We start from the raw sequence: 14,763 nt of genomic DNA on the forward strand, positions 1-14,763 counted from the left end.
CAGCATTTTCGTTTCTTACTTTTTCGAAAAATATCATTTCCAATTTTTGTTTCATATCGTATCCGTTTTCCATTTCAATTTCCGTGCAACCTACCTTGTAATTCTCATTTCTCAAGTAGCGATCCTCCAAATCGAGTATATTGTTTTTTCCATATAAGTGAAAATGTGACATAAATGGGCAAAAAATGTGTCGAAACATGTGCAGAGAAAATCGTCAAATAGTTGAGTAGTGTACGAAAACCACCACCAATCTATGATGCACAGGAACTTCTTGGGAGCATTATTTTATTGTTTTCAATACGTTTCCATTTCTGCAAACTCAAAAAATATTTACGTGCTATCTTTGCAATTTTAAAAAGTTTTTGGGACAATTTTATAATATTAGAAAAATATCAAAAATACATTTTCGGTTTGGAAATATATTTCCACCCAAGAAGAGGTTATAGAGGAAATTTTTAATTTTTTTAATTTATTATGAAATTTATGTTTATTTTTATATTACATAACTAATTTTTTTTTTATAATTTTTATATTAAAAATTATATTTACAAACATCCTCTATGTTTTTTTATTTATGCATTTCCCCTACGTTTTTGTTTTTACTTTTTTTTTTAAATGTTGTTTTCAATTTTCATTTCTATTTCCGTGCAACCTAGCTTGTAATTCTCATTTCTCAACTAGCGATCCTCCAAATCAAGTATATTATTTTTCCATATGAGTGAAAATATGACATAAAAAGGAAAAAAAATATCAAAACATGTGCAGAAAAAATGATTGAATTGTTAAGTAGTGCACAAAAACCACCACCAATCTATGATGCACAAAAAATTCTTGGGTTCATCGTGTTAGCATTTTCCAAATGTTTCTGTTTCCAAAACATTAAAAATGGTTACGTGTTATTTTTGCAATTTCACAAGTTTTTGGGGTAGTTTCATAATAATAAAAAATATGAAAAATTTATTGTCGATTTGAAAACACATTTCCATCAACAAAGAGGTTAGAGAGAGAGTTTTTTATTTTTTTTTATTTTTTTCCAGAATTTTTTTGAGTGTATTATGAAATTTATGTTTATTTTTAGATTGCATAACTAATTTTTTTAATAATTTTTATATTAAAATTTATATTTGCAAAAAACCCTTATGTTTTCTATTTATGCATTTTTTTCTCCTTTTCATTTCCTACTTTTTTAAAAAATGTAATTTTTTCATTTATGTTTAGTTTCGTGTCATATCGTATCGTATTTGTTTTCCATTTCTATTTCCATGCAACCTAGCTTATAATTCTCATTTTCCAACTAGTGATCCTCCAAATCGAGTATATTATTTTTTCATATGAGTGAAAACGTGACATAAAAAGACAAAAAAAAAAAAAAATCAAACACTTAAAACCACAGTAAACAAGTTTGGGGAGAACCACTTACAACTTAAAATCAAGTTTCTAAGTAGAACACTCACAATAAGTCAAGTTTTGGGTAAAATACTCACCTCGAATGTATTCGAATCACCTTGATCCTTGTGCACTACTTTGATTTGTGTGCCAAATCACAAACACTTGAACTTATACTCAACCTCAAGCCATAATACTTTCTAAATACCATATTTAGTTAAAGAAGCATCAAAATTCATTTTCCTCAATTTTTCAATAATTTTCTTTATTTTCTCTCAATTTTCACCTTGGTAATTCCACAATAATTATTTCTTCAACCATTTTCTTCAATTTTTTCACATGATAAATCCTAAAATAAATCAATAAAAATACTGGAAGAAAAATTATCAAAATACCCCTATCCATGCGCTCTCACACTCCCTGCGTGTGACTGTGCGTGAAAGCTGGCATGTGCAACCATGCGCCACCGTTTTCTTCAAATTTTCGGCTGCTGACGACGTCTCCGATAATCGATCTGAAAGTACCCCCTTGAAACCCTTGAAGAGTCGATCACGTTGCCATTGGAAAGTGCCCCAAATGGGCAGTTGCAGGTGGCAGTAGGTGATCTGCCACCAATTTCGGCCGAGCTTCAAACGCTCACGAAAATGCACCAAATGCTCCAGATCTCTTCCTCTTGATGCAAGGATTAAAATCCCTCTATCCACTCTCTCAAAAACATCCAAAATCATGATCGATTTGCTTGCTAAGTTTTGGCCGAAACCCTCGTTATTTATAGGCGATTTTCGGCCAAATTCTGACCAATCAGCGGCTAATCCTTGGCCTCCAAGCTAGCCTACGCAATATAGCACCTCCCCCTTGGCCATCCCATCGTCGAGATCGGCCTCCATATGCGGCGACCGAATTCCTGTGGGTTCACATTACAATTTTCCATTTATTTCACTTTGACCCCTTGTTTTCTTCAAATGACATTTCTGCCCTTTCCATGATACCCCTAACCTATCCAATATCACCATTAAGGCCCACAAGTTTAGTACTTCTTATTTCACCCTCGAAATTCCTGAAAATCTATTGTTTTGACCTCCCTCAGGCAAAATTAGAAAATTGCACTTATCCCTGATTGATCGTTTTGACCTTAAATCTATTCATTTCATCTCGAAATCGCACAAGGGTTGTTCTACATGTAAAATATAGTTCCCCAACACACTCTATTGACCTTCCGGATGTTCCTTACATTGATTTAATTTTCCCAGCTCGATCGATAGTTATACCAAAAACTGTTCCCAATTTAACTTCTTTTGACACCAAAAATCATGTCTCGAATTACTCATTCGTATTATATCATTTTCCTTAAGCATCTAAGGTCCAGGGTACTCTCTCTGATCAATTTGATCTATTAAAATAGCGATAGTGTACCCTATAGCCTCTTTCTTTCATAAATTCTAGTTATACCCTTCATCAAATACCATTTATATCCTCAAGAATTTCTTGGGTATTACAAGTGATCAAAACTGTATCAGATAGCATATTAAGTGTGAACGGACTAGAACCACTACAGCTTGAGGTGGAATTGATTTCGGTACAAAAATAATTTCTATATTCCATCCTTACATTAGACTACAGGTATGCATTTATTTATATTTGTATGATGAATATATGTGTTGCTTAAATATCCAAACTATATATGACGTGTATGTTTTATAAGTTAGTTCAGTTTAATTTTCAAATTTGGTAATTTTAGTTATTTAGGTTCGGTTTGGTCTCCGTATTGAAAAAATCAAAATAACTAAACCGACCAAAATATCAAAAACAACGTCATTTTTTGCACTTTGTTATTTTGTTTTTTTAGTTTTTTTTCCCAACTTTTTGATCGATTCAAATTTTTTTTTTTTTTGGTTTTTTAGATTTTTCGATTTGGAAATATTTGGTAAGTTTGATTTGATTTTTGACACAAGTTCAATGTATTTAGTTTGAACAATTTACTTGTTTCAATAATTGAACTAACCAAATCTTCACTCATACTACTACCTAAAGAAGTGGTTCACACTCGAGACATTCTATTCCAAAGTTTAGGAATCTCGAGTGATGAATTTATTAAGAATCCCGCACAATTATTAGAAGTTTGATCTATATAAAAGACAAGGTCTCAACAATTAAAGGACATCTTACAATTACATTTAGAAATTCACTAATATTCTCTTTAATTATTTTTTAAATATTAATTTTATATTTAACATGAAATTTGATATTTATATACCAAACATCCCCACGGGCATAACTCAGTAACTATAACAAAATTTAACTATAACAAAATTTAATTCTTTTTGTATCCCACCTTTATATATTTTTACATTTTTATTTACTTATTATTAGTATTAATAATATTTAAATAATATTAATAAATTATAATCAATTAATGAATAATAATTAATAAATGCACTAAATTAGAAAATACTAAATAATAATTGATTAATAACATTTTTACATTATATGTAATAATATTTTTTTAATTTTATCGTGTTCAATATAATATTTTGTTAATTGAGATAGTAACCGTAATGCTTTTATTTTTTAATATTATTGAAAATTAAAATTTTTTAGTTAATTATGCAATTTTTAGGAAATAATTTAAATTAATATATAATAAATAAGTAATTTACATTATAAAAAAATGTTTAGAATAAAAAAAATAAAGAAAAAAAGAATAAACTATACTTTTACCCCAAATTTGGGGTAAAGAGTTGGAGAAGAATTGGGTCTTACCCCAAATTTGGTGTAAGTTTTACCCTAAATTTGGGATAAAGGATTGGAAATGTCCTAAACTATGACCATATTCAGGTATACCAATGAATGAATAAGGAGCCCGCATGGGCAGCTCAGTTGGTTAGCAGTAGTGAAGTTGGAACAAATGACCCAGGATCGAGTTTCACCAGCGACAGTGTGGGAGTAATCTCTCAAATGAGGGGGACTTTTTGTGTGCAGTGTGTACTGGTCTAGCTACTATTAGTTGACTGAGTCATTATGATTAACCTCCCCTCACATTCTTGTCGGGTCTAGAGTGGGAGCACTCGAGTGAGTTATCTCACTTTTTAGAACAAATGAATGAATAAGGAGGGAAGGCCGCCACTTCTCAAGCCTACTCGGGCGAAATTTGGACCTGTGTTATTAAAAAAAAAAGAAAATACCGGGAGAGAGCCTCCAAAACTTTGAATCTCTCTCTCTCCTCTTCCTGGAAGTCTCCATCTTCTATCTGTAGACATGCTCAGATCTCTGCCTCAGAGATTCAATTTCACGTTCTGATCTACGGGTCCTTGTCTCCATCTCTGTCGATCTATATACGTAAACGCCTAAAATGGGGGCTTACAGAGCCGACGACGTTTAAGATTACTTGTTCAAAGTGGTACTCAACGGCGATTCTGGGGTCGGAAAATCCAACCTGTTGTCGGGACTCACCAGGAACGAGTTCTAAAATCGGCGTCGAATTCGCCACTCGCAGGATTCACGTCGATGACAAGGTCGTCAAGGCCCAGAATTGGGACACTGCTCGGCAAGAAAGGTACGGAACGGATCTCTAAACCCTAATTGTCTGTAGACGGATGGATTAACCTACAATGGGAGCCTATTTCTCTGAAATATCGTTGTTGTTCGATTTGATTGGTAATTGGCTTTTCACTTCAATCTCATTTGTGAACCGAATAGGTTGTCGATTTTTTGCCTTTTGGTCGTGGATTTTACTTGATTTCTGAGATCTCCCACGTCGTAAGGCCGTCATTGATGCGTTTCTGTTCTGGTCATGTCTTGATCCGCGTTTTCTATTTCTTTAGTTGCCGTTGCGAAATTTCTTTTCTATTTCTTTAGCAATAAAGCATAGAAAAATCAGTTGACTGTTATAGAAAATCAAAGCAATATGCAAATGGAGTATGTTTGAAGTTTCATTGTTCTCTGTTTCAGATACATGGGAAATGAATCTTATTTTAGGCTCTAATATTTGGTTAAAGGGCAACGAATCTTCACTATGGTTGAGTAAAATTGGCATATCAGGTTTTGTTGAGTGGATGTTTCTATTGGTAACCGGGCTTTATTGAGTGGATGAAAGAAAATAGTTACAAAGGCAACTGTTGCCATTAGGATTCTTATGAATTTTCTTATCAAAATCCCTGGCTTTGCTTGTTTCCTAAATTAAAATTTCATGGTTTCATTCCATGCATATTATTTACTTATGCAGGCCATATTACTATCCAAATAGTCTGTTAATTTCCCCCTGAATAGTTGTAATTTCTTTCCCTCGATCAATTTGCATGATCCCAATTCCATATTCCCCTGCAGCACCACTCTCCTTCCTTCGTTCTCTAGGGTCATCTCCATTTTATTGAAATTGAAATTGATTGGACTTACTCCCCTCATCCAATTGACCCCAAGCACAATGTGACATCCTCCCAACTTCAGTAACCTCAAATCAGCTTGGTACTCTTCCTCTTGCATTTCCCAACAAAGTCCCAAACATGCGGATTTGCTGATCACTCTACTCCCATTGGCTATTGTTACAGACAAGGGTTGTGTGTTGGCCAATGGCCATTTCATCCTCTTGGCTATTCCCTCATCGATGAAATTGTGAGTACTCCCACTGTCTATTAAGACCATGAGAGTGTTGTCTTGCACCTTTCCCTCTACTTTAATGATCTTGCAACTAGCCATTCCCTTCTTCTTCATCTTCTTCTATCACTGCCATCTCTTCTTCTCCTTCTAGTAGAAGCAACTGCTTCTTGCATTGGTGCTCGAAGGTTTATCTATCCCCATACCTAAAACATATTCCAACAGCCCTCCTTTGCTCAATGAGCTTGTCCCTCTGTGGTAAACTCGGATTAGGGACTGTATTTGTCATGTATCTCACCCCAATTCCTCCTCTAAAGTTCTCGTTGCTCTGCATTCTTCCTCCAAATAGTGCCATCCCTGGGTTAACGCCTCTAATTGGCCCCTCTGCTTCTTCCTTAACGATTCTACCATCAATTCTTGTAGTAAGGCATCCTTTGTTGCCTCTTGCATAGATCTAGGTCTAATCATTTTCACCATAGATCTGAGATCATCACTCAATCCACTTATGAAGCTTGATACAAAGTACTCCTCAGTCATATAGAGATTCTTGTTAAGCATGAGTGATTTCAGCTCTTCAAATTTGAGCTAATACTCATGTACAGTCTCCATTTGCCTCAACTTATTAAACTCCTCTACAATGTCCATAGTCCTCCGTTCTCCTAATCTTTCGCACATTCCCCTAGCAAACTCCTCCTAACTACAATTATCTCTCACCCCTGCCCATCCTTGGAACCAGACATCGCCTACATCGTTCAGTTATGTTGTTGCTAGAGTAACTTCCTGGTCATCAGCCATCTGATGGATATTGAACAACTTCTCACACCTCCTAATCCACCACCAGGGCTTAGATTTATCGAACACTGGTAATTCTAACTTAGGCACTGGCACCACGAGGGCTTAGTTTCATCAAACATTAGTAATTCTAACTTAGGCACCAGAAAATTCGAATGATTGGATTTCACCGAAGCCTCAGGCCTCTTTCCTGCCACATTATCTCCCGTGGCTACCGGATTCGTCCCCAATTCTAAGGATCCGACTACTCTATGACTCGTACCAATACTTGGTAGTATTGAATCCATTTTCTCACAAGGTGGGAAGTCAGGAGATAATCTTATTGGCGCCTGATTAGCGAACATCATCATGAATTGCTGCATCTGGTCACACACCATGATGTTGTGCTCTCACATCTCTCCCCGCAACTGATCTAAGACATCTTCCAACTTCTTATCGACAACAAGTCCTATAACGTCTTCCATTGATCCAACCCGATTCTGCATCTCCATTTGCTTCATCTACGTGCTGTCGGCTGTCTCACCAAGAACTCTGGAATTTGTCGGCCAGGACTTTGCTCTGATACCAATTTATCAGACCTCCGATCTGACAATGGAGAATTCTCAACTTCCAGAAGGAATTGAGAAGAACGAATAGAGAATTTAGGGGGAGAAGAAGTGTAGGGAGAGGGAAAGAGAGAATTTAGAAATGAGAGGGAAGAGAAAAGAGAGGGAAACTGATTTCCAATTCATTCATCATGTGGATTCTGGTGTAGATCAACGATATTTATACTGATCTATGTCCCCATTCAGGGGACAAAAACGGTTAGCCTTTAGTCCACTGGGCCTTACAACCTATCACGTGCATGCTAGAACATTCCTCCAGCTATGCCAGAACGCAACTTATTTTAACAAGGCTAGACAATATTTTACAAGCCAAATAGAGTATTTAACAAGCCAAACAGCCACTACACCAGGCTAACAGCCTGTTACGTATCCAATCACCGGAAACGACCGCCCACAGTGGCTGACGGCATTTTACTGAAAATATACAATGTTTGGTATAAAATTAGAACTTTGATCTGCAAAAATCTAACTATTGGATCATTCTAATTTTTGGATATATGAGTTCTCGTAGTTAGGGGAATCCGATGACCAGTCCCGATCGTTGGAGTCATCCGACGGTGCAGGTTGCCAGCGACTTTTAGATCAATATGTTGATTACAATCGGCCCGGTCTTCCTTTCAATCAATATATTGCTGTTGTCTCTTCTATTCCATCTATTAGAATGTTTGGACTAGATTTTAGTATGTTGGTTCATTTTTCTAGGATTTTTATAGTTCCTTGTTGCATTGATGACTAACATGGGCATCATAGCCACAAAGTGTTTGATGCAATATTTCTCAGACAGACAACTCTCTGTTTTCTTCTTGTGTTGGTTTTTGAAATAATAAGCTTTAAGTAATTACTTAGAATAGTTTGGATTGGGCATCAGATAAACCCACTACTCCCATTTTCTAAGTTATCTGTTTACTTCAAGCCCATGGTAAAAGACTAAAATCTGACGAGGAAAAGCTTCTTTCTGGTGGAGTTTTGGTTGTGGTTATATTATCTCAAAGTGGATGCTTGAGGCCTAAGTTATTGGTCACTGTAAAATATTTCATGACAGCTGTCTTGTAATCATTATTACTCAAAAATATGTCAACTCTTGCAGCTTACTTTCTCATTTGTTGTGAAATCTATAAGATGATGGCTGCGTTTTACAGTATTTACTGTAGATTAAAGGGTTTGATTTAGCTGTATCTGCCTGCAGGCCCTTGCACACATACATATTCTACTGAATAGATAAAATACCATTAGCAAGCCTTACCTATCATTGAGTTACACAATTATTAAGTGATAAGTGAACTGAATAGAAAACAAAGAACTTAACTTTTTGTTCTTTGCTTAAATGAGTTTGTGAATGCTGAAATTATATGTTTGCTGCATTGCAGAATGGGGGAGCTAGAAGTTGAAAAGCATGCTAACTACATATTATCAGTTGAAAAGGTTTGTATTACACTGACTGCAAGTTAATTTTGGTCAGTGGGAAAAAAAAAAATTGTAGTTTGCCACTTGTTTCCTCATCCATTTAAATTTTGGAGAATTTTCCCTCAGAAAAAGGACAGTTTTGAATCCATGGTGATGGAACATCTACAATCAATGGAGCATATTGGGCTAACTACCCTGGATCTCTTAGCGAAGATTGATGTAGTTAATTATGAGGAGGTGGTTTCATGGGTCATGAAGTGCCAACATAAATCTGGTATGTGATAATTTATCTGATTTCAGATGCAAAATGCTTCAGATTTTTATTGATTAATAGTCTTTTAGTGGTGACAGAGCCCCCCTAAAGTTTTTGTTCTGCAAATTGAATTCCAAACAGTTTGTATATTGTCCAAGTACTTGTAAAGAAATGTCATCCGTACATGCGTTTGCTTCAAAGCATATGATGATATTTCGTTAATGTAGGTGGGTTTGGTGGAAATATTGGACATGATATGATGTTTTTCTCTTGTGTTTATCTTGTGTTTAGTTTTGATGATAAAAAACAAAATTGGTAATATGATTTGGAAACAAAAATCAATTTCAAGTACCTTTGTGAAAATGAAAATCAAATGATCTATAATTTTCTATAGATGGAGATTTGCACAGAGAAGTATTAAGATTTAAAAGAATCTCCTAAATGACTTTTCAAATTAGTTTTGAATCATTGGATAAATGAAACAAAATGTTTCAAAGTCAAAAGACCATGTTGTTGATCCAAATTGTTCCAATTATCCTATTGTGTATTTTGATGTTTCACTTTTAAGTAAACATTTTGAAAAACTTTCTCCCGGTATTTTGATAGCAAATATTCATTATTATTAAAATAATTTTTAATGAATTTTTCAATAAATAGAAAGTATGTATTTTGAAAGTGATAAATTTGCTAAATTTCAAGTTTGTACTAAAACCAAAATTCTATTTTCTTATGGTTATGGATCTTGGATTTTTAGATATTTTTATTGAATCCAAATAGGGGGTACTTTCTTATTTACATTTATGTATTAAAGTAAATGGAAGGTAAAATATAAATTAAAGAAAATGAGGATATTTACTTAAACTAAAGAAATGTAAATATGTTGTAATGTTTTGTATCATCATGCCTTCACTCTGTCGACTAACTCTCTTACTTTGTCGACTAACATAATAGATATATTGACCTGGTTGACTAAGCTAGACCAACAACATACTTGTTTCTGACTTGGTCAGCTAAGCTATAAACTTTGTCGACTAACAATGCTTATGTGCTGACTTGGTCGACTAACTCCTTAAGTCTGTCGACAGAAGGGTAGTCTTGGTCGACTAAGTGTCATGTTTATTTATGTCTTAGTCGATTAAGTGTTATGTTGTTTTTATGACTTGGTCGACCAACTTATTTTGTCTGTCGACCAAGTTTGTTATTTTGTCTAATTCTGTTGACTAACCATTTTTATCTGTCGACTAAGTCTCTTTCGCAAAAATCATAACGGCTAGTTTTCTCTTAGATCTTTTGGGATGCCTATAAATACAACTCAAGGATGATCAAGAAGAGGTTAATGGATGAGAATGAGTTGATCTAAAGAGTGTAAATCATTTTATTCGAGCTTACAAGAATCTGTGCCTTCATTGTTGTATTTTTTCTCTTCAAGGCTTCGTTCCATTATTGTAAATTTATTCTTAAGCCTTGTTTTCATTGTGAGAGAACTTGTAACTAAGAGTATTAACTCTTTAAATTCTCTCTTTCATTTGTATCGTTCTTATTTTCCTAGCTTGTTGTGGCTAGAGGGCCTACTTGTCTAAGTAGGAGGTTTGTATTTCTCCTACCTGTTAATGCTAGAGGGCCTACCAGCTTTGGTAGGAAGTTATAGTGGATTGGTTTGCAAAATCTTTAGTGAGGAGTTAAGGTAGTGGATTAAGCTTGGGTTAAGCCGAACCACTATAAATCCTTTGTGTTCTCTTGTGCTTGTGTTCCTTGTTTATTTATCTTTTCAAGCATCTCTATATTCCTCACTTGATTCATATATTTAATCTTTCATTGAAAAAAATTTCATATTTTTCAATCTTGTGTTCTTTATTGTCAAGACGAGATTGTTTTCATATGGTTGATACATCATCGTGCCATTTCAAGGTCTTGAGGTTTAACGAAGCCGTGGTCTTTATAGACATCTCTTTTTTATCAAAAGAATTTTTAAGGAAAAATAATTTTTATATACCAATTCACCCCCCCTTCTTGGTGTGTGCCATAACATTTCAAACCTAACATGATCCACATCTATTGTATACACTAAGTGCCATTCAAATTTTGGCACTTTTTGACAAGATAAACATACTAGATGCTGAAAAGGTATCATATTGTATCCTTATAGTTTGATGAGCTTCTAAAATTTCCCAGTATGTTTTTTCTTTTTTCAAATGGTTGTAATGGCCTTACAGATGGTATAGTCATAAATAGAGATGATTGGGAAGGTAGAATCCGTGTAGCTGACTTCACCTAGCGAGATTAAAGCTTGGTATGTTATCATGTTGTAGTTGATGTATTTTTTGACCATGTTATGGAATATCTTGTATTTCTTTAATCTAGATTATAAATTGAGTTGATATATTTGAGAATCTGTTTCATATCTTATTGCCAAATTTGTCATATTTCCACGTGTCATGACCCAATGAGCATTAAAGGGGTAATATAGTAATAGGTTTATGATAATTGTTAGAAGATATTTTAGCAATTAGTTAGAAGCATGGGGTGGTTATGCAATCAGATATGCCTATATAAAGGGCTGTGTAATCAAATGGATTTTATGCTTGAATTGATTGAATGAAGTTCTCATTTCTCTCTCTAGAATTCTCTCTAATCTCCCTAGTCTTTGTTAAAATTTTGGGATATCACAATATATTGAACTTCTCGTGCCCCCATTTTTTGCAGGTCTTTCGCTTCTTGAGTATCCAGGGTTGTAAGCCATTGATCCTGCCTATGCTTTGCCAGTTAATGTTGTGGATAGGATTTTCCTTGGCAGATAAACGAATGCCGATGACAGACCATTTATATACTGATGGTACTTACACCATCTTTTACTTTGCATTCTGCTTCACAGTATACTGAATCATTTTATATATCAAAATGCATGGGATTCATCGGCATTCTTGTTTGTTGGACAGAACCAGTGAACCCAAGGTTGGCCTGATGCAACTAGGGTTTAAATTTCCTTGGAGCGAGCCTTGGTCTGTGGGCTGTTGCATATACCCAATGAGTTTTGTGAACACTCAAATCAACAAAAGATACACAACCAGTGATAGTGTCCGAAAATTTTGTAGGTATGATATGAATAGATACGATTACAAATCTAATCTAAAAATTTATGTAGTTGACTGTCTATGGAGATTAAGGAATTAAGGCTTAGATTGTTATTGTTAATTGTTGTTGTAATGCATGCAACTGTAAACCGTATACCAAACATTGTAGGTAGAAAGATTGAATGTGATTTACTCAAGATGAGAGAGATGTGAAGAATTGGTATGAGAAAGTTGTTTCAACCTAACCCCATTTTGTCCTGTTCAAACCCTTTTTTAGGGTCACACTCATTGCTTTCATTACTATAGCCTGATGACCACACTGAAAGAGAAGAAGCTGAATGGACTTGAAGAGTTTGAGCTATTTTTGCACTTTGATGTATTAGTTTTAATACTTTGGATTTGTATAATTTATTTTTTGTTGACCTTATAGAGGGTTCTTTTGAAAAGAAAAGAACCATAGAGACTCAAAATAGGAAACTAAACTATCATACTCAGATGTAAAAATGACGGAAATAGTAAAAAAAATCTGAGTTCTACTTGTACCCTTAAAAAGTTTATATCTAAATATTATATTTTATAAAAATAAAAATAAATATGATACGAAATGAAAATAGAGAAATATTATTTTTTTAAAAAAAATAAGAACACAAAAATGCAAGAAACACGTAAATGATACATGATACTGTAGTGGTCAATATGTTTTGTTTTCTAATGTAGGATGATCACTTTACCCCTTCAATGAGTGGCTTGGACCCCCAAGATTGTCATTATGGGGATCATGATTTAGAAGATTTAATACATGCGATGTTTGATTTTAATCATTTGTCTTGCTCGCAGTCTATGGATTTACCCCCAAAATCAAAATCCCAATGAAAACGGGATTGTCAAAGGAAGAAAAACATCAAGTTAAGTTAGCAAGATGGATATTCCATGTGTCTGATTAGTGATTTTTTGTTGGTGTTGCTTTTTATAGTGTTGTTAGCTTTATGCTTTTGTTTTTGTGTGTGTTTTGCTCCGGTTTCGCCTTAGCTTTTTTTGTGCTAATTCTTTCTATTTTTGTATAATGAAATTGCTCGTTTACAGGAAAAAAAAATATAAGGGTCTTTTAATATAAAAATTATAAAAAAAAATATTTAAATAAATATAAGCATAAATTTTATTAGTCATTCAAGCAAACATTAACACAAATTGTTTCTATTTCTAACGTTATTGTCAAAATAGCAAAGGCGGAATTGATTTCGTCTCAAATGTGATCAAGAAATAAAAATGCGTATTCAATATTTTTTTAATATTGTGAAATGATCTCAAAATATTTCTAAAATTACAAAAATGGTTTGAAAATATTTTGTGATGTTTCTTGATATTTTGAGATAAAAAACATTTTAAAAACATTGAAATGACAGTGTTTCCATGCATTAGAGTCTAAACATTTGAAGTAAGAAGCCTCTTAATGGTTGAAAACTTCTCTGGTTAACTTACAATGGGTGGTCTTTGTGTGTTTAGCTAATATATATGCATTTGGTTTGTAAATTATTAATGTACCCCATGAATTTGTTGGGTGCACATTCAAAATGTATCCATAATGCCCAAAATTTCTGTTATTTAATTAGTAGAAAAATCTTATAAATAGAAGCATCTAGAACAGGCCGAAGGCAGCTACTTATCCTACGGGGTATTGCATGAAAAATCACTTATGTTTGAAAACGTTATGACATTTAAATTTAACATTTGTGGTGACACTTTACTAAACATAAAGAAATGTATTCATAAAATATTGAAATATTCTATTCAAATTCAACTTAAAAACAAAAACATTAACAAGAGTTCGTAGTTATCTAGCTCGAATGAGTGTTTTGATGGAGAGATTTGAACTTTGTTAGTTGCATAGAGGATTTGTTAGTCACTAGAATTAACAAACATCACCCAAAATATGTTTTTTGGTTGCACATAGTGAAGGGTTTTCAAGTTTCGATTTTGAAAAGGGTGGCAAAGAGAAAAGTAAAGAGATGTTGAAATTGGGATTGAGCGAAATCAATGCTTTTCAATCCGGATTGATCCTAGATTGAATTGGATTGGATTGACCCTAGAGGGTTCTAAGATGCGACGTTATCCTAGCTGCACATGGTTGTCCTAGAGTTAAGTTTGGAAAAGAGTCTTTGTGAGAAACCCTAAAAAGAATAGTCCTCTAGAGAGAGGAAAGCCTGTTTTAGGTGGTCATATTGTGTGGGACAATGTGAGACAAAGTTGTGTAGGAAAAGGTTATCTCTTGTTCTTCTTTGGAAGATTGGCTCAACCAAGTGGATTATTACGTACGAGATGTTTTTCTAAGAGGACTAGCCCCAAAGAATTATGTGTGAGGTCTTTTCGAAGAACGCCTCCAAAAAAACTTCCTCTCCTAGAAGTGATACTTTTTTTGTGGGAACTCATTCCCTGAAGAATAGGTTACAAGACAACTAAATAGACCTCATAAGAATCCTAACTCGTAATTTCTATCAATCAATCTCTAAATTGAACTCTCTTGTCATTTAATAAGAAGTGCAATCCAATTTTTGCTCTAGCAACATTGAGCTTTTTGGCTTCTTAGTTTTTTAAAAAGCAATTTATATATTAATAAACCAAACATTCTAAAGGCTTTTTACAAGCTAATTTTTAAAAAACATTC

This window comes from Diospyros lotus, chromosome 7 (genome assembly GCF_014633365.1).
Source record: "Diospyros lotus cultivar Yz01 chromosome 7, ASM1463336v1, whole genome shotgun sequence".
Lineage (NCBI taxonomy): Eukaryota > Viridiplantae > Streptophyta > Magnoliopsida > Ericales > Ebenaceae > Diospyros > Diospyros lotus.